This window comes from Delphinus delphis, chromosome 6 (genome assembly GCF_949987515.2).
Source record: "Delphinus delphis chromosome 6, mDelDel1.2, whole genome shotgun sequence".
In the NCBI taxonomy this organism is placed as follows: domain Eukaryota; kingdom Metazoa; phylum Chordata; class Mammalia; order Artiodactyla; family Delphinidae; genus Delphinus; species Delphinus delphis.
In genome coordinates, this window is record NC_082688.1 from 108214978 (window position 1) to 108233930 (window position 18953).

Sequence of the window (18953 nt, forward strand, 5' to 3'; positions counted from 1 at the left end):
CCAAGAGACCTTGATTGTCCACTTGAGCTGACCAACAATGAGAAGACATCTCATTCTAAAGCTAGTTCCTCAGGAGTCTTCTCTGTGGAACAAGACAGGTTTCTTCCCCAGTCACCCCTGAGGTCCACTCAACTTCTCATCTTCCAGGAAGCCATTCAGAACCAAGGAAGGTTTTCTTCCTCTTTGGAGAAAATTTCTTAAAAATGAAAGAGTGTGAAGTAAAGGAATAGGGCTCCAAAAGTCAAGTGAAAGAATCACAGGACTCTCTTAGGGAATAAGGAATGAATATTCCATAAAAACACTAAATTATATTACAAAAAAAGTGCCATGGCTCTAAGAAAGAATAGAACTGCTTTCTACCTCTTACATCAGCAAGCCTGTTATGTGCCTCTAAGTTTTTCTTCCTTGTAATATTGTAGATGCAGTTAAACAACATGGTTTCTCGGATTTCCTCTAGAGCTAATATAATACATAAATTTACTCAGTAGTGAAATATTCTAATATTATAATGCAATATATATTTTTTGAATCTATTTATTTATTTATTATTTTTGGCTGCATTGGGTCTTCGTTGCTCTGCACAGGCTTTCTCTAGTTGCAGCAAGCAGGGCCTACTCTTTGTTGCAGTGCGCGGGCTTCTCGTTGTGGTGGCTTCTCTTGTTGCAGAACACGGGCTCTAGGCGAGTGGGCTTCAGTAGTTCTGGCAGGCGGACTCAGTAGTTGTGGCTCATGGGCTCTAGAGCACAGTCTCAGTAGTTGTGGCGCACGGGCTTAGCTGCTCCATGGTGTGTGGGATCTTCCCGGATCAGGGCTCGAACCCTGTCCCCTGCATTGGCAGGTGGATTCTTAACCACTGAGTTACCAGGGAAGTCCTATAATGCAATATTAAAAGGAAAAGTTCTTAAGTGTATTCTACATATATGGACATGTTCAACATGAAAGTATACTAACATAAACAGGCTGGATTATTTCTCAGTAGCATTATTAAGCAGAAGAGCATTATAGAAGATTGTCTGCTCTTCTAAGAGTTTAGGCAAGACTGGGAGCTATAGAGCTACCTACCACGCTTCTCACATTTCTAGGGAAATAAAAAAGTCTGATGGTAAGAAAAACAGCAGCCAAAGCAAAAAATATGACAACAATTCAGTTTTATTTTTTAAGTCTTTCCACTTTACATTTCTAAAGTTGACAGGTCTATTTCTGTAATTCCCAGAGTATGACTGGAATTGCAAAATTATTTAGTGTAACCCTGAAATTAATGAAGAAAAAGAAGGGGGTGGCAGTAATAATAGTAGAAGTAGGAAGGAGAGGGGAAGGGAAAAAAAGAGAATGGGGAGCAGAAGAAAGGGTTGGGGAGGAGGAAGAGATTAAAAAGTAAATGGGAAAGTAAAGGCTCTTTTGTTTGTTCTTCTGGCACACTTCCAGAGGTAGGTTCAGATGACAAATAAGAGGGTGACAGCCAGCCCTCTCTGCTCTAGCTAACCATTATGTAGATTCAGAATTGTTTTCCAGGTGCTACCAACTGGCTTCCAGCTCTAGTTAACAAGCCTGTGTATGTTGGGAACAAAAGTTGAGCATTCTGAAGGTGTCAGAACCGCTTCTCTATAACCACTTGTTTCGGAGGTCAGATATACTATTATGCGCAAACACTCTTGATGGAATTCTGCACCAAGCATTGTTAGAATTGTACAAATACGGAAGGTACAGAGTCCATTCTATGAGATGGTGATGTACTACCAGAGGTGAGAAAAACATGAACACAAATCCATGTTATTAGTACATTATGTTGACGGCTACACACATCCAACAGAAATGGTACAATAGGGAAAAAATAATTAACCGTTGGACAAAAGTAGCAATTATAAAGGTAGGAGGCAGAAAAGACCAAAATTAAAAATCAGGGTAATGGGCAAAACTACAACTAGCAGACAGTTATCTGGAAACAAACCGAAAGACTTCTTGGAAGAAATGTGGCTCAAGCAGAAAGTTGAGAAGGTAGAATATGATCTGGAGTAGGCATTCCAATGAGGATACATCACATTCATAAGGAATTAGGAAAAAAGGGAAACGGAAAATAGGAAACAGTAAATTCTATCACTATTTCTGGTAACAGAGATAGGCAAATTGGGCAATGAGTCAGCATGCCCCCGAGATATATGATACCCTGTCACTCTTGTTCTGAGACTTGTTAGTACCTATTACTCTAAAAATAAGTTTATTGTCCAATCGGTAAACTAAGATAGATGTGTGTTTTTGATTCAAAGTTTCTCAGAAGTCAAATATTTTTTATAACAAATATTCATGGTGAATCTCTTAAAGGAAACTATGGTATATTAAGAATACTTAACCAGGATGTTGGATCTAGCTATTAGCTTATAAAAGCCATCTGTTAACATAGAAAACAAACTTATGGTAACCAAAGGGGAAGGAGGGAAGGATAAATTAGGAGTTTGGGATTACCAGATACATACTATTATATATAAAAGAGATAATCAACAAGGACCTACTGTGTAGCACAGGGAACTAAATTCAATATCTTGTAATAACCTATAATGGAAAAGAATCTGAAAAAGAATATATATATGTATGTATGTATGTGTGTGTATATATATATATATAATATATACACCTGAATCACTTTGCTATACACCTGAAACTAACACAACACGGTAAATCAACCATACTTCAATTTTTTAAAAAAGCCTACTGTTGAAGTTTCATGAATTTTGAAGGTCAGTTGTTATACGCAGCCAGTATAAAAATTAAATCATATAAAATTACAAGTAAATAAATTATATTAAAAACTAAGGTAATGAATACTCAAAATTCATCACTTTCTGATTATCTTATGAAGGGTGGGAGAATATGCACCTCCAAATACGCCTCTTTGGTGTGTTGATTATTTTGAGCTGTAGGCTCTCGAAAAACAGCAAATGCAGGGAGAGGCTTTCTCTGAACTCCCCTTATTTGCCAAAAGACAGGGCCTCCAAAAGGGACTCAGTTGTCACAGACCACCCTCCCCAGGAGCTTCATCAACTAGGAAGGAGGGACTCTTCTCACAGGAGAGAACAGAGGTCAACACCACACCGAGTCAAGCTCTGTCACAAACTCTCATACCTCCCACCCATTCTTCTAAGGGCCCATTCATCTTTCCTAACAATCATTTCCTCTCCCTTAAGAGGCCTACATCCCCTCTCCCCTTTCCCTACTGAGATGGCATTTAAACCTAATGCTAGGCCATTTCGGGGAGTGACTCTTTATTCCCTGAGTATCTCCCATGTATTCCTGAGGTATCCATGTTAATAAACTTCTGTGTGTTCTCCTCTTGTTAATCTGTGTGGTAAAGCTCATAAGGTAGAGGGAAATGTGTTTTTCCTCCCATACAGTTCTGATCTTGAAGTTATTGATGTCTGTTATCTATATGGTAGAAATACTATACAATGGGGCACTACACTGCATCTCTTCCCAACAAATGCTATGAATCAGACTTTTAATTTTTCCAAGAAAGCCACTTGTTAACCATTTACCAGCTCACTACTGCCCATGGAAAAACGATCTTCTCTGAACAACAGGCAGGACCAGCATCCTCAGAACACATTTTCAGAAATGCTGACCTACAGAAGAGTCCATTCCAGTTCTCTCTCCTAACAGTTCCTATATTTATCCTTTGCCACAGCACTAGCCAACTTACCTGTTTTCCTCAACTCCTACTGATTTCTATAAGTCTCAGCTCAGACACTGTCCTTTTTGTGGAACATTCTCTGATCTCTCTCTGCAGCAGAAAATAGACCCTAGCTGTCTTCACTGAAGCTTGAATGTGCCACATTGTCCTAGCTATGATTCAGTAATTAATTCAACAAATATGTGTTCTCCCCCTATCATGTGTCAGGCATCGTGCTAGGTGGTGGGAATAAGATTGAACTGACAGCCATCGTCCATTCCCCAGTGAGGGAGATAAAACTGAACACTAAATCAATTACTTATCATTTTGACAAGTGCTAAGAAGAAAAGTATAATTGTCTAATGTCTATTTAATCTACAAATCTGTGATTCCTTGCAATGTTAAAGGCTCATTTCTGTCATCTTTCTCTTTTTACTATCAAGCGCCTCACAGAACATAAATGTTGGATAAATTTACTGTGATACAGAAAAAAATAAGGCTTACTTACAGGTTGTTTGTATTTACTGATAAATATTAAAGGATCGTGAAATAGGTAGGTAGATAGATAGATAGGTGGGTAACAGATCAAGAATGCATGAGGAAGATAATTCTTACTGCTCAGTGTAACTGAACTCACAGGAGGAAAGATTATGGGAAAAAATGGTAGGGCATTTAGAGAAGTAAGAGTAGTAGAGATGAAATGGAATTAAGACTAGATTGTGATTGTGGAAGGAAAAAGAGAAATCTAGAAAATATCTGCATGAAGAATGAGTTGGACATGATGATGGAGAAGGTAAGAACAGTGATATGAGATGGAGCTGCCGCTAATAGACCAGATATCGTGACCTTGGAGCAATGGTTTCAGTCTTTGCAGTAATGCAGTCATAGTCACTGCTGTTGTCACCTACAAAGAGAGTTTTGAGGGCATTTGCACTGCAGTGTGCATGTAAGACATCTTGGGGCTGAAAGAAAAATTAACTTGGGAATCATTCAACCTGTCCCTGACCACCAACCAGCTAGACCACCATTCATTTCCTTGCATCCTCCAAATAACAAGTTGTTATATTTTCCCATGTGCATAATGATAAGAATTCCCTAGCTTTCCAAAAACAGACAAGTTCCAAGTGTCCTGTTGGCAAATTCCCACTGAGAATAATATAAGCATTCAGAAACTTTAAGGAAACTCCCTTATTTGCTGCCAGAATATTTTTTTTTCCCAAAAAAGTGATAAAGAGCTCCTGAAATGATTTTATGATTTCAACATGATGCACTTAATTGAGTTTGCAACCCAAAACCCAAGCTTTACATATTGGGATCCCACGCAAATTTGTCTTCTCAGGAACATTTTTTTAAAAAAGCATTAAAATATTGTGAGAAATGAGAGCACCCACATGTCTGCAAAACAAATGATTCAACCATTCCTCAGGAGTTCTCACAAAGGACATGTAGGCTTATTACATGAAATAAGAACAAATGAAGAGACTTAAATGTATTAGAATTCCAGACACATTCAGATATAGTGATATCATGGGTTCCCCTCTCATATTTATTCACAGATTGGCTTTGAGGCTATTTGTTTTGAAATCCTATAACTATTAGTGCTTGGAAATTACACTGGGAAAAGGCTTTTCTTAATACATGTGACATTTAATCCTAGAATACTAGGATTATATACATAGGTATTCAACTCAGTTAGGGCCTTTGAAATTATGTATTCTAATTTTGTGAATTTGTTTGTTGTCAGTCATTTTTGCTCACAGACTTCTTTGGAAATCTGATATTATCTCTCAACTCTCTGCTTAGAAAACTGCACGTATTCCACATGTCTGTCATACAGAAGTTTAGATTTGTCAAGTCCCTGAAAGCTCTTCATAAATGACGCAACTGCTAGGGTGGGAAGGGAGGGATCCATGGACCTCAGGGGAGCCATCTCTGATTTGGCCCAAGCATCTTACCTGCAAAGGCAGAAATGAAACCCAGAGAGGCTGAAACAGAAGTCACCCAGCAAAAGGGCAGCAGAGACACCGTGGAAATGCAACTTCCTCACTAACTCATGACCGCGCACGTTCCTACTACCTACTGGGAATTTATTTATTTATTTATTTATTTAGTGGGTGGAGTAGCAAAGAATAGCTTTGTTTCTTCACCAGGAAAAGGGGGACACAGCAGGCTCAGGACCCTCAAAACTGTGTGTCTCAACCTGGAGGAATCTGGTGAGAAGTTTTATAGCAATGGTTCAAGGATGGGGTGTTGATAAGGATCAGGGTGTGTGAAGGGCCTGCACTCCTTTAATCTCACCTCAGGCGGTCTGAAGAGTTTCTGTGCTTCCTTTAATCTGGTTGAAGAATGCTAACATCTTCCATTTGTTGGGGGTTTTAGTTCCATAAAGAGCTCAAGGATATTGTTACATACAGACCTCAGGCAGAACCGGGACCTGCCCCAGGGCTGTGCTATTGTCTCTTGGCTCCTCCTCCCTTGTCTCTGCATCCCTTCCCTTCCCTGACTAGCAACTGTCCGAATCTGCCCTGTGGGCCCTACTGGGAATTTAAATAACCACAAACAATCATGATTTTGGACGTCTGTCCATACCTCTCCCCTCCAAGGCTGGAGGGTCATGGTCAAGAGAAAGTAAGGTCAGAAGTTGGAGAAACTTGGCTTTGTTCCTGGATTGGCTGATTATTGCAGGACTGGATATAAATATTTTGTCTGCATCAGTTTATCTGCGAAGTAAAAACAATTATTTCTGGCCAATTCCAACCACTTTGGACTATTGCAATAATCAGTAAGATAATATCTATAGCATATTTCTGTACACCTGACACTAACGGAACATTGTAAATCAACTATATTTCAATAAAAATAAATAAATTAGAGGCAGAGTCAAGATGGCAGTGTGGGAAGACATGGACTTAGCGTCTCCCCATAACTAGGGCGCCTGCTGGCTGCTGGTGGGGAACTCTAACACCCAAGGAGACGGGAGGAACCCCAAAGTGAACCAGTAGCACGTATGGGGACTGAGCAGGGAGAAGAAGTGGAGGCCAGACAGGATCACTGCCCGTGAGGCCAGGAAGATCAGGAGAGGTAGGTGGGAGGGGCCCTCCGAGAGGAGCCAGAGAGGAGCAGAGGGCGACTGCCCCACCCACTTGGGCACGGGGAAGAGCAAGGATCTAAGGATGGTTTCTATTAAAAAAAAAAAAAATCAGCCTGCTGAGCTCCCAGGCTGATCCCCTGCCCTCCAAGGCCCTCCCACCCCCCCACCCCCGGCCACGTTGGTCCTGGGGACATAGGAGGGAGGCCAGGAAGATCAGGAGAGGCAGGCGGGAGAGGCCCTCCAGACCCCAGACGAGAGGAGCAGGAGAGGAGAGGAGGGTGTTTGTCCCACCACTAGAGCCCAGGAAGCCTGCTGGGCTCCCAGGTGAGGTCCCCTGCCCTCTGAGACCAGGAGTGGGGGGCACGCCTGGTCCTCTTCTGTCCCTTGAGCTTAAGCCTCACTCCCCACAGCCCGCAGGGCCTTTTCCAGCCCTGTGGTTCCTGAGCATTGGCCCCGCCCACCACCCAAAACTCGCTCCTTACTTAGGCCCCGCCCTCCACAGTCAAGGCATTGCCCCCCCCCCTTTTTTTCTTTCTTTTCCCACCTCCTCTTTTTTACTGTTGTGGTACTGATGTACTCTCTGGTTGTTCATCCATCTATATTTTTAGTTTTATCCTTTTAACATATCTGTTAGTTTCCTAGTCTAATTTTATTTTTTATAATAAAAAAAAATTTGTTTTTGGCCACCTCACATGGCTTGCAGGATTAAGGAGCTCGGGGTCAGGCCGAAGCTCCTGCAGTGGGAGCTCCTAGTTCGAATCACTGGACTAACAGAGAACCTCAGGCCCCAGTGAATAGTCATCGGAGTGAGGTCTCATGGAGTTCCTCATCTCAGCACCAAGACCCAGCTCTACCCAATAGCCTACAAACTCCAGTGTTGGAAGCCTCAGGCCAAATAACCAGTAAGACAGGAACACAATCCCACTCATTAAAAAAAAAAAAAAAAAAATGAGATGGCAAAAAAGTATGTCACAGATGAAGCAGCAAGTAAAAACCTACACCACCAAATAAATGAAGAAGAAATAGGCAATCTACCTGAAAAAGAACTCAGAGTAATGATAGTAAAGATGATCCAGAATCTCGGAAATAGAATGGAGGCACTGATTGAGAAAATACAAGAAATGTTCAACAAAGAACTAGAAGAACTAGAGAACAAACAGAGATGAACAACACAATAACTCAAATGAAAAATACACTAGAAGGAATCAATAACAGAATAACTGAAGCAGAAGAACGAATAAGTGAGCTGGAAGACAAAATGGTGGAAATAACTGCCAAGGAGCAGAATAAAGAAAAAAGAATGAAAAGAATTGAAGACAGTGTCAGAGACCTCTGGGACAACATGAAATGCACCAACATTTGAATTATAGGGGTCCCACAAGAAGAAGAGAAAAAGAAAGGGTCTGTGAAAACATTTGAAGAGATTATAGTGGAAAACTTCCCTAACATGGTTAAGGAAATAGTCACCCAAGTCCAGGAAGCACAGAGAGTCCCATGCAGGATAAACCCTAGGGAAAACACACCAAGACACATATTAATCAAACTAACAAAAATTAAATTCAAAGAAAAAATATTAAAAGCAGCAAGGGAAAAACAAAAAATAACATACAGAGGAATCCCCATAAGGTTATGAGCTGATTTTTCAGCGGAAACTCTGCGGGCCAGAAGGGAGTGGCAGGATATACTTAAAGTGATGAAAGAGAAAAATCTACAACCAAGATTAGTCTACCCAGCAAGGATCTCATTCAGATTCGATGAAGAAGTCAAAAGCTTTTCAGACAAGCAAAAGCTAAGAGAATTCAGCACCACCAAAACAGCTTTAAAACAAATGCTAAAGAAACTTCTCTAAGCGGGAAACACAAGAGAAGAAAAAGACCCACAAAAACCAACCCAAAACAACTAAGAAAATGGTAATAGGAACATACATATCAATAATAACCTTGAATGTAAATGGATTAAATGCCCCAAACAAAAGACATAGACTGGCTGAATGGATACAAAAACAAAACCCATATATATGCTGTCTACAAGAGACTCACTTCAGATCTAGGGACTCATACAGACTGAAAGTGAAGGGATGGAAAAAGATATTCCATGCAAACGGAAATCAAAACAAAGCTGAAGTAGCAATACTCGTATCAGATAAAATAGACTTTAAAATAAAGACTGTTACAAGAGATAAGGAGGGACACTACATAATGATCAAAGGATCAATCCAAGAAGAAGATATAACAATTATAAATTTTTATGGACCCAACATAGGAGCACCTCAATACATAAGGCAAATGCTAACAACCATGAAAGGAGAAATCAACAGTAATACAATAATAGTAGGGGACTTTAACACCCCACTTACATCAATGGACAGATCATCCAAACAGAAAATAAATAAGGAAACACAAGCTTTAAATGACACAATAGACGAGACCAGATAGATCTAACTGATATTTATAGAACATTCCACCCAGAAGTGGCAGAATACACTTTCTTCTCAAGTGCACATGGAACATTCTCCAGGATAGATTGCATCTTAAGCCAGAAATCAAGTCTTGGAAAATTTAAGAAAATTGAAATCATATCCAGCATCTTTTCTGACCACAATGCTATAAGATTGGAAATAAATTACAGGAAAAAAACTATAAAAAACACGTATACAGGAAGGCTAAACAGTGTGCTATAAATAACCAAGAGATCACTGAAAAAATCAAAGAAGAAATAAAAAAACACATAGAAACAAATGACAATGAAAACATGATGACCCAAAACCTATGGGATGCAGCAAAAGCAGTTTTAAGAGGGAAGTTTACAGCAATTCAATCTCACCTCAAGAAACAAGAAGTATCTCAAATAAACAATCTAACCCTACACTTGAAACAACTAGAGAAAGAAGAACAAAGAAAATCCAAAGTCAGTAGAAGGAAAGAAATCATAAAGATCAGAGCAGAAATAAATGAAGTAGAAACGAAGAAAACAACAGCAAAGATCAATAAAACTAAAAGCTGGTTCTTTGAGAAGATAAACAAAGTTGATAAACCCTTAGCCAGATTCATCAAGAAAAAAAAGGAGAGAACGCAAATCAATAAAATTAGAAATGAAAAAGCAGAAATCACAACTGACACTGCAGAAATACAAAGGATTATAAGAGACTACTACAAATAACTATATGCCAATAAAATGGACAACCACGAAGAAATGGACAAATTCTTGGAAAGGTACAATTTTCCAACCCTGAACCAGGAAGAATTAGAAAATATAAACAGACATATCACAAGTAATGAAATTGAAACCGTAATTAAAAATCTTCCAACAAAACAAAAGTCCAGGGCCAGATGGCTTCACAGGCAAATTCTATGAAATATTTAGAGAAGAGCTAACACCAATCCTTCTCAAACTCTTCCAAAAAATTGCACAGGGAGAAACACTCCCAAATTCATTCTTTGAAGCCACCATCACCCTGATACCAAAACCAGAAAAAGATATCACAAAAAAAGATAATTATAGACCAGTATCATTGATGACCACAGATGCAAAAATCCTGAACAAAATACTAGCAAACAGAATCCAACAGCACATTGAAAGGATCATACACCATAACCAAGTGGGATTTATCCCAGGGATGCAAGGATTCTTCAATGTATGCAAATCAATCAATGTGATATACCACATTAACAAATTAAGTAATAAAAATCATATGATCATCTCAATAGATGCAGAAAAAGCTTTTGACAAAATTTAATACCAATTTATGATAAAAAACTCTCCAGAAAATGGGCATAGAGGGAACTTACCTCAAAATAATAAAGGCTATATATGACAAACCCCCAGCAAGCATCATACTCCATGGTGAAAAACTGAAAGCATTTCCACTAAGATCAGGAACAAGACAAGGATGTCCACTCTCACCACTCTTATTCAACATAGTTTTAGAAGTCCTAGCCACAGCAATCAGAGAAGAAAAAGAAATAAAAGGAATGCAAATTGGAAAAGAAGAAGTAAAACTGTAACTGTTTGCTGATGACATGATACTAAAGATGCCACCAGAAAACTACTAGAACTAATCAATGAATTTGGTAAGGTTGCAGGATACAAAATTAATGCACAGAAATCTCTGGCATTCCTATACACTAATGATGAAAAATCAGAAAGAGAAATTAAGGAAACACTCCCACTTACCATCGCAACAAAAAGAATAAAATACCTAGGAATAAACCTGCCTAAGGAGGTGAAAGACTCGTACACAGAAAACTATAAAACACTGATGAAAAAAATCAAAGATGACAAAAACGGCTGGAGAAATGTACCATGTTCTTGGATTGGAAGAATCAATATTTTGAAAATGACTATACCACCCAAAACAATCTATAGATTCAATGCATTCCCTATCAAATTACCAATGGCATTCCTCACAGAATTAGAACAAAAAATTTTACAATTCGTACGGAAACACGAAAGACCCTGAATAGCCAAAGCAATCTTGAGGAAAAAAAAACAGAGTTGGAGGAATCAGGCTTCCCGACTCCAAACTATACCACAAAGCTACAGTAATCATGACAGTATGGTACTGGCACAAAAACAGACATATAGATCAATGGTACAGTATAGAATGCCCAGCGATAAACCCACGCACATATGGGCACCTAATTTATGAGAGAGGAGGCAAGCCTACACAATGGAGAAAAGAGAGCCTCTTCAATAAGTGCTGCTGGGAAAACTGAACAGCTACATGTAAAAGAATGAAATTAGAACACTCCCTAACACCATGCACAAAAATAAACTCTAAATGGATTAAAAACCTAAATGTAAGGCCAGACACTATCAAACTCTTAGAGGAAAACATAGGCAGAACACTCCATGACATAAATCACAGCAAGATCCTTTTTGACCCACCTCCTAGAGAAATGGAAATAAAAACAAAAATAAACAAATGGGACCTAATGAAACTTCAAAGCTTTTGCACAGCAAAGGAAACCATAAACAAGACAGAAGGACAGCCCTCAGAATGGGAGAAAATATTTGCTAATGAAACAACAGACAAAGGATTAATCTCCAAAATATACAATCAACTCATGGAGCTCAATATCAAAAAAACAAAAATTCCAGTTAAAAAATGGGTGGAAGACCTAAATAGACGTTTCACATAGGAAGACATACAGATGGCCAAGAGGCACATGACAAGATGTTCAACATCACTAATTATTAGAGAAACGCAAATCAAAACTACAGTGAGGTATCACCTCACACCAGTCAGAATGGCCATCAGCAAAAAATCTACAAACAATAAATACTGGAGAGGGTGTGGTGAAAAGGGAACCCTCTTGCACTGTTGGTGAGAATGTAAATTGATACAACCACTATGGAAAACAGTATGGAGGTTCCTTAAAAAACTAAAAATAAAACTACCACATGACTCAGCAATCCCACTACTGGGCGTATACCCTGAGAAAACCATAATTCAAAAAGAGACATGTACCACAATGTTCATTGCAGCACTATTTACAATAGCCAGGACATGGAAGCAACCTAAGTGTCCACTGACAGATGAATGGATAAAGAAGATGTGGCACATATATACAATGGAATATTATTCATAAAAAGATACGAAATTGAGTTATTTGTAGTGAGGTGGATGGACCTAGAGTCTGTCATACAGAGTGAAGTAAGTCAGAAAGAGAAAAACAAATACCATATGCTAACGCATATATATGGAATCTTAAAAAAAAAAAAGGTACTGATGAACCTAGTGGCAGGGCAGGAATACAGAGGCAGACATAGAGAATGAACTTGAGGACATGGGGTTGGCGGTCAAAGGTGGGGCGAAGTGAGAGTAGCATCAACATATATACAGTACAGAATGTAAAAAATAGTTGGCTGGTGGGAAGCAGCAGCATAGCATAGGGAGATCGGCTCAGTGCTTTGCAATGACCTAGAGGGGTGCGATAGGGAGGGTGGGAGGGAGACACAAGAGGGAGGGGATATGAGGACATGCGTATACATATGGCTGATTCACTTTGCTGTGCAACAGAAACTAACACAGTAACGTGAAGCAATTATACTCCAATAAAGATCTATTAAAAATTTTTTAAATAATAAATAAAATCACAGAATTAAAAAATATCTATGGCATATAATCCAAAGCATATAACTTCAGGGGGAAGTGTCCTCAGAAAACAACAATAATAACTTGTGTTTTGCAGAGCCTTACAACCTAGTGTTTCAACTGTGAAGTAACAAGTTTGGTACAAGTAAGTTCGCCCTGATTCTCATGTTCACTGGAAATGTGAATAAGACACTACACTTACTTAAAGTCTCAAGCTGTGCCTCGATGTTCTCCTATGAGAGCCATCCATCTCTGCTGCTGGACCCTCCCCTCCTCCTTTGGCTCCGGACTCTCATGGGCAGGCACCTGAAGCTGAGATGCCTTATCCCTGCTGCTGCCGCTTCTGCTTCCTACTCATACCATCTCCCCACAAAAGTGGCCATCAACGTCCCATGCTGGGGTGTGACTGGCACCATTTTTACTGAGACCCCAAAAGATGACCCAGTGTCACATTACCCCACTCTAGATTCACCCCACTGAAGGGCAGACCATACCCTATTTTATTCATCCCAAAGCAAGGCTACTTAGCATTCCTAATGTCCCAGAGATTTTTCTATTTCTAGTAGCTGGTGCATACTTGGTGCCAAATAAATGTTGACGGAAATGCATTATGAAGAGCACTGACATTGCAATATGATTATTGTTTCAATGTGGGAGTATAATCCCTGGACTCTGTTGCCAGTAAACACATTGAGTCTGGATCATACTGGTGAAATAAATACAAAAATATCAGACTCCAAAATAGATTTATCTAAAATGATAATTAAATGTGTCAGCTTATAAAAATATTTTTCATCTCTTGCATTGCAATTTCTGAGAAAGTTCTTTGAGAAACTCTGTTGAGTACATATAATTATTTAAATTGTGAACTTGGCTTCATGCTAGTAATACAGTAATAGATATTTTTGCTCTGCATTGGGGATCTTTTGGACCAAAAGATATTAAACTGGAAAAACGGGGTATTTCACAATGAAAATCAGTGTATGAGCTTAAGAAAGACATGGGGAAAGTCAGTTGCAAACGGATTTAGAGACGATATTCACAGTTAGGGTTTCCTTTCCTTACAAGTTTCCTAATCCAGGTAATCACACTTAATCCAGAGAAAGAACTGGAAGTTTTTACTATTCCAATTTATCTCTCCAAGGTCTTAATAAACATTTTATTCATTTATGGAACAAATATAAACAGAAGTATGTGTTCGACACTGCTGTTCACAGAGAATACAGTGCTGGACAAGCAAAAATGCAAACCACACTTCTGGGCAACGTGCAGTCACGTGAGAAATACAAATAGACAATTACCTGGTGACAAATGCTAAGACTGGGGCCTTATTCTTCCAGAAGGAAGTGCCAACTAAGAATGAAAAATAATAGACTTTAGGCGAAGGAAGAAGATGCTTAAAGTAGATAGTGTAGTGTGTGTACAAAGACCCAGAATTGAGAGTGAAGATTTGAAGAAGTAAAATCTCTTCTCTTTCAGGAGAAGCCCCCATGGCTACAATAGTGAAAAGAGGTGGTACCCAACCTCCCACTACAGAATCCAAAGGGGAGAAGACACTTCACACACTGATGACTGGGACCCAGGCACAAGGGTCCCAATCAGTGGACTGTCTAACCTACTAGTTTTAATTTGGACCAAATGAGACAATGAGTAAGGGATGATTAGGATTCATGGTGCAAAAATTAGACCCAATGGCACCAGCCACAACCAAGCAGTGGCCGTGGTCCCAGCAGCTCTGGTCTGTAATTCCAAAACAGACTCACCTGCAGCTTTGATTCCATCTGTCAGGCTCTCTTCAATTCTCTGAACCCCTTGCATTATTCCAAAAAGTCCCAGTTTTGCCATAACACAGAGATTTGATTTCTCTTATGAGCAAAAAATCCTAATACAGATATGAATGATAGGAAGAGGGGTTCAAGAAATGAAAACGTGGGGAATCTAGGATTTACTATCCAACTGAGGGGAGAATATAGAGAGGCAGTCTCCTTAATATTCCTGAATGGGAATCTGGCAGCCCATGGGAAACAGTGGTGAAACAGCTAAATAAATGCATCTATACCTTTCTTGATAGCTTCAATTCATTCCTGAAAACTTTGCCGCTAAATATAAAGCCCTTAAATTTTTTTAATTGTTATGAATTTCAATGGAACAATTATGATTTATTTCATCCCAAACTAAGACACCCAAACAATTTTCACTTGATAGAAAGATGTATCAATTGCACAATGAAAACAAGTTTACATAATGATAAAAACTGAAAGTAGTTTATTTAAAAATTAGTGCAATGAAGATTTAGTATCCTCACCACAAAAGGAAGTGCAGACAAGGACACGGATGGCAAGTAGTGGAGGAAGGGTTTGAGGCAGCCATTCTTTGGAAGGGACACTCTTCTTTTGCGCCATTTTATTCACTAGTTGTCAATGTCAAACTGCACTGCAAAATTATCTTATACCATAGAAACCACTTTTAGAACACCAAAATTTTGTGCATGAGAGTTCTTTAAAGAACAGAAACAGCACCTGCACAGAACAGACTCATGAGTCACCCCCTTTCCCTTGGCGTATGTTCACAAAGAACAATTCTGAATTCATCTAAATGTTGTTCTATATAATATTCTATACAATATTCTCAGACACTCAACTGTTGTGTCAGTCTATGGATGAATATATCTTTGAAAATATACTGTGGAAATATTCCTTCTTGTAGTATATATCTTTAGCACATTTGGGGGAAAAAATAGTCATTGCACTAAAAAAGAAAGGAGTCATTCACAAAGAGGTAAACTTTTTAAGAGATGGTATAAAAAAAAGTTATAAACAAACAGTTGTTAGGAGGAAAATCTGTAAGCCTGTGGTATTCTAGAATGAAGTACCTCCTGGGGTAAGGCTTTGGGGGATCGAATTGCTCAGCCCATAGAATCCATGAAGTGCATGCAGACTACAAAGACCGAGGGTGAGAAGGGTTAATCTATTGTCACTAGACAGTTTATTGAAGAGAAGAGGATTCTGAAACAGGACTTGGATCCTGTTGTTCCAGAGAAGCTGAGACTTGAAGATGAGAGAACAGGGCATGGAGTTTTGGGGGCCCCCAGCAAGAGGCAGACCCACAAAGCTTCATGGATATACACAGAGATGCATGACAGGGTATTCACCAATGTCAGTGTTAGCTCAGGGTAAAGAGCTTTTGTATTATTTTTCCTTTCTACTTACATGTATCTGTAGTGATAACTTTTTTTTACAATAAACTATATCACTCCTATAATGAAAAAAAATCATAACCCTTTTCAATTCTGAAATAGAATGTAAACAGAAAAATATCCATTCACCCAAGAGTTTAAAAGCCTAAATTCTTGGCTCACCTCAAAGACATTCAGAAACCCAGGGACTTTCTAAAACCATTCAAAATGATTCTTTAGCTCAGGCAGCTGCAGGGCTGTAGTGGCCAAAGATTTATCCTGTGGGCTGTCAGATCATAATATCAGTTGAATTCCCTCAGCCAAGTCTCATAAAGATTGTCATGGCTGGGCTTCCCTGGTGGCACAGTGGTTAAGAATCTGCCTGCCAATGCAGGGGACATGGGTTCGAGTCCTGGTCCAGGAAGATCCCACATGCAGCAGAGCAACTAAGCCCGTCTGCCACAACTACTGAGCCTGTGCTCTAGGGCCCGCAAGCCACAACTACTGAAGCCCGTGTGCCCTAGAGACCGTGATCCTCAGCAAGAGAAGCCAGCACAATGAGAAGCCCGCGCACCACAATGCAGAGTAGCCCCCGTTCACTGGAACTGGAGAAAGCCCGTGCGCAGCAATGAAGACCCAACACAGCCATAAATAAATAAATAAACAAACTGAAAAAAAAAAAAAGATCGTCATGGCTGACACTTAGAAAATCCTATGTTCAGGGCACTATGCTAAGTGCTATATTTGTATCATCATATTTAACATTCAGTAGAATCCTTTTAAGTATTATTGTCTTCTCTGTTTCACAGATTAGGAAACAAAGGCACAGAGAATTTAAGTAAATTGCCATAGGTCAAATAGCTGGTAATGGTGGAGCTACGGTTAAAGCAATCAGACTGATTCCATAGTCCATATTCCTAACCATACATAATACAACATATGGGTCAGGATTAACTGAGCACTAGAGAACTGAAATGGGATTATACAGAATTCGGAGTCCTGTGTGCTCCCTGAAACTCCAACCACCCAATGAGCCTCCTTTTGTCCATGGAATCGAAATTTAGACCTTTGTGTTATAAAGATGTTCTTCTCACGGGACTTCTCTGGTGGTCCAGTGGTTAGGACTCCCTGCTCCCAATACAGGCGGCCCAGGTTTGATCCCTGGGCAGAAAACTAGATCCTGCATGCCACAACTAAAGATCCCACACGAGGCAAAGAGGACCCCACGTGCCGCAACTAAGACCCAGCACAGCCAAATAAATAAATAAATTTTAAAAAAGATGTTCTCTTGCTTCAAAATGTTGCTGCACCCTGATCTGAAGCAGTCCTCATGGTGAAAAAGCCAGGCCTCATGGTGAATCCCTCCTTGCTCCACTGGATTCTATAACTAGAGTCAGCTGAAACAAACTCCTCTTGACTTTCAGGATACCATGATGCCATTTTGGTTCTCTCTTATTTCCTCAACCTTTACATATTAGAGTGTCTCACAGCCCTCTTTAGCCCTCTTCCCTTTCCTATCCACGTTCTCTCCCTAAGTGGTCCTAACCAGTTCCCTGCCTAAAAATACCACCTACATGCTGAACCACAAACCCACACACCCAAACCCACACCTAACTTCCTGACACTTCCTTTACGAGGTCCAGCAGGCATCTCAAACCACACTTGTGCAGATCTGAGTTCCTGATAATCCCTCCCCAAATAGCTCCTCATACAGTCTCCCCATTTCAGTAAAGGAATTCATCATTTTTTCGCTTACTCGGCCAAAATTCCTGAGGTCCTCTTGGACACCTCTCTTTCTGTTACACCCCCCATGTGAAGCCTGTGAGCTCCTTTTTCAATATATGTCTAGAATCTGAGACTCCGAACTACCACGGCACTGGCCCAGGCCACCATCATCTCTTTACTGAATTATTGCAATAACCTGCTGATGGTCTCCCTAGTCCTGTACTTGGTCAACTTTACCGCCCCCTCCCCAGCTCCAAAACACACTCTAGTCTCATAAGAGCAGCCAGGACAATCCTGATAGATGTACATCATATCATGTCACTCCTTTGCTCAAAACCTTCCCTATAAAGGTTTGAGACTTTCCGTCTCAAGCAGAACATAAGCCAAAGTCCTTACTAGGACTTATAAGGCCCTACATGATCTGGTCCCCGTTACCTTTCAGACTTCGTGTCCTAATTCTTTCCTCTAATTCATTCTGTTCATGGCACATTGGCCTATTTAACATTCCCCTAATTTACAGGCACACGCCTTTGCACTTGACATTCCCTCTACCATATATACCTCAGATACACATGTGGCTAACTATCTCATGTCTTTCTTTTTTCACTCAAAACTCACATTCCCTCAGTGTGAGCTTTCCTGGGGGCCACCCTGCTTAAAATGTCACATTTATCCCTCACATTTCCTTCCATGCATTATTTCTCTCCTTAGCTCTTAGAGCCATCAAATATAACATGATACACATTTTATTTGTTTGTCTTGCCTACTGTATGTCTCCTCCACGATAACAAAAGTTTCATGAGGACAGGATTTGTACTCACTCTGTTTATCGTATTTCCACTGCTGAGAATGTACCTGGCATGGGGTTGACACATCATAGATAGGTGTTGACTTCATAAAGAGATGCTCTACAATGTCGATTATAGAACCAAACCTCACAGTGTGATAAATATGTTTATTGAGGACATCTCAACCTTTGAAAGTCAGGCAAAATTGTGTCAAGCCGTGTATCCCGTGTTCTGTGAGAATCTAGTGCCCTCAACAAGATTTCCGAGAACTCCCCAGTGTTAATACCTTCCCGGTTACTCTGGATTTGCCTACCTGCCTCCCTGGACTGTTGAGGTCATTGGCATTTGATCCCCTATAACTATTCTCTGTCCCCTGCTCTGTGACAAACCGAGACACAGAAAGCAACAGCTTTCGC

At 39.9% G+C, this 18953-nt stretch overlaps 1 protein-coding gene across 1 annotated transcript in view; it reads right to left on the minus strand.

Moving 5' to 3' along the window:
* CEP44 (centrosomal protein 44) overlaps positions 1-18953 on the minus strand; it is a 140863-nt gene that overhangs the window by 38666 nt on the left and 83244 nt on the right. The window lies entirely within an intron of this gene.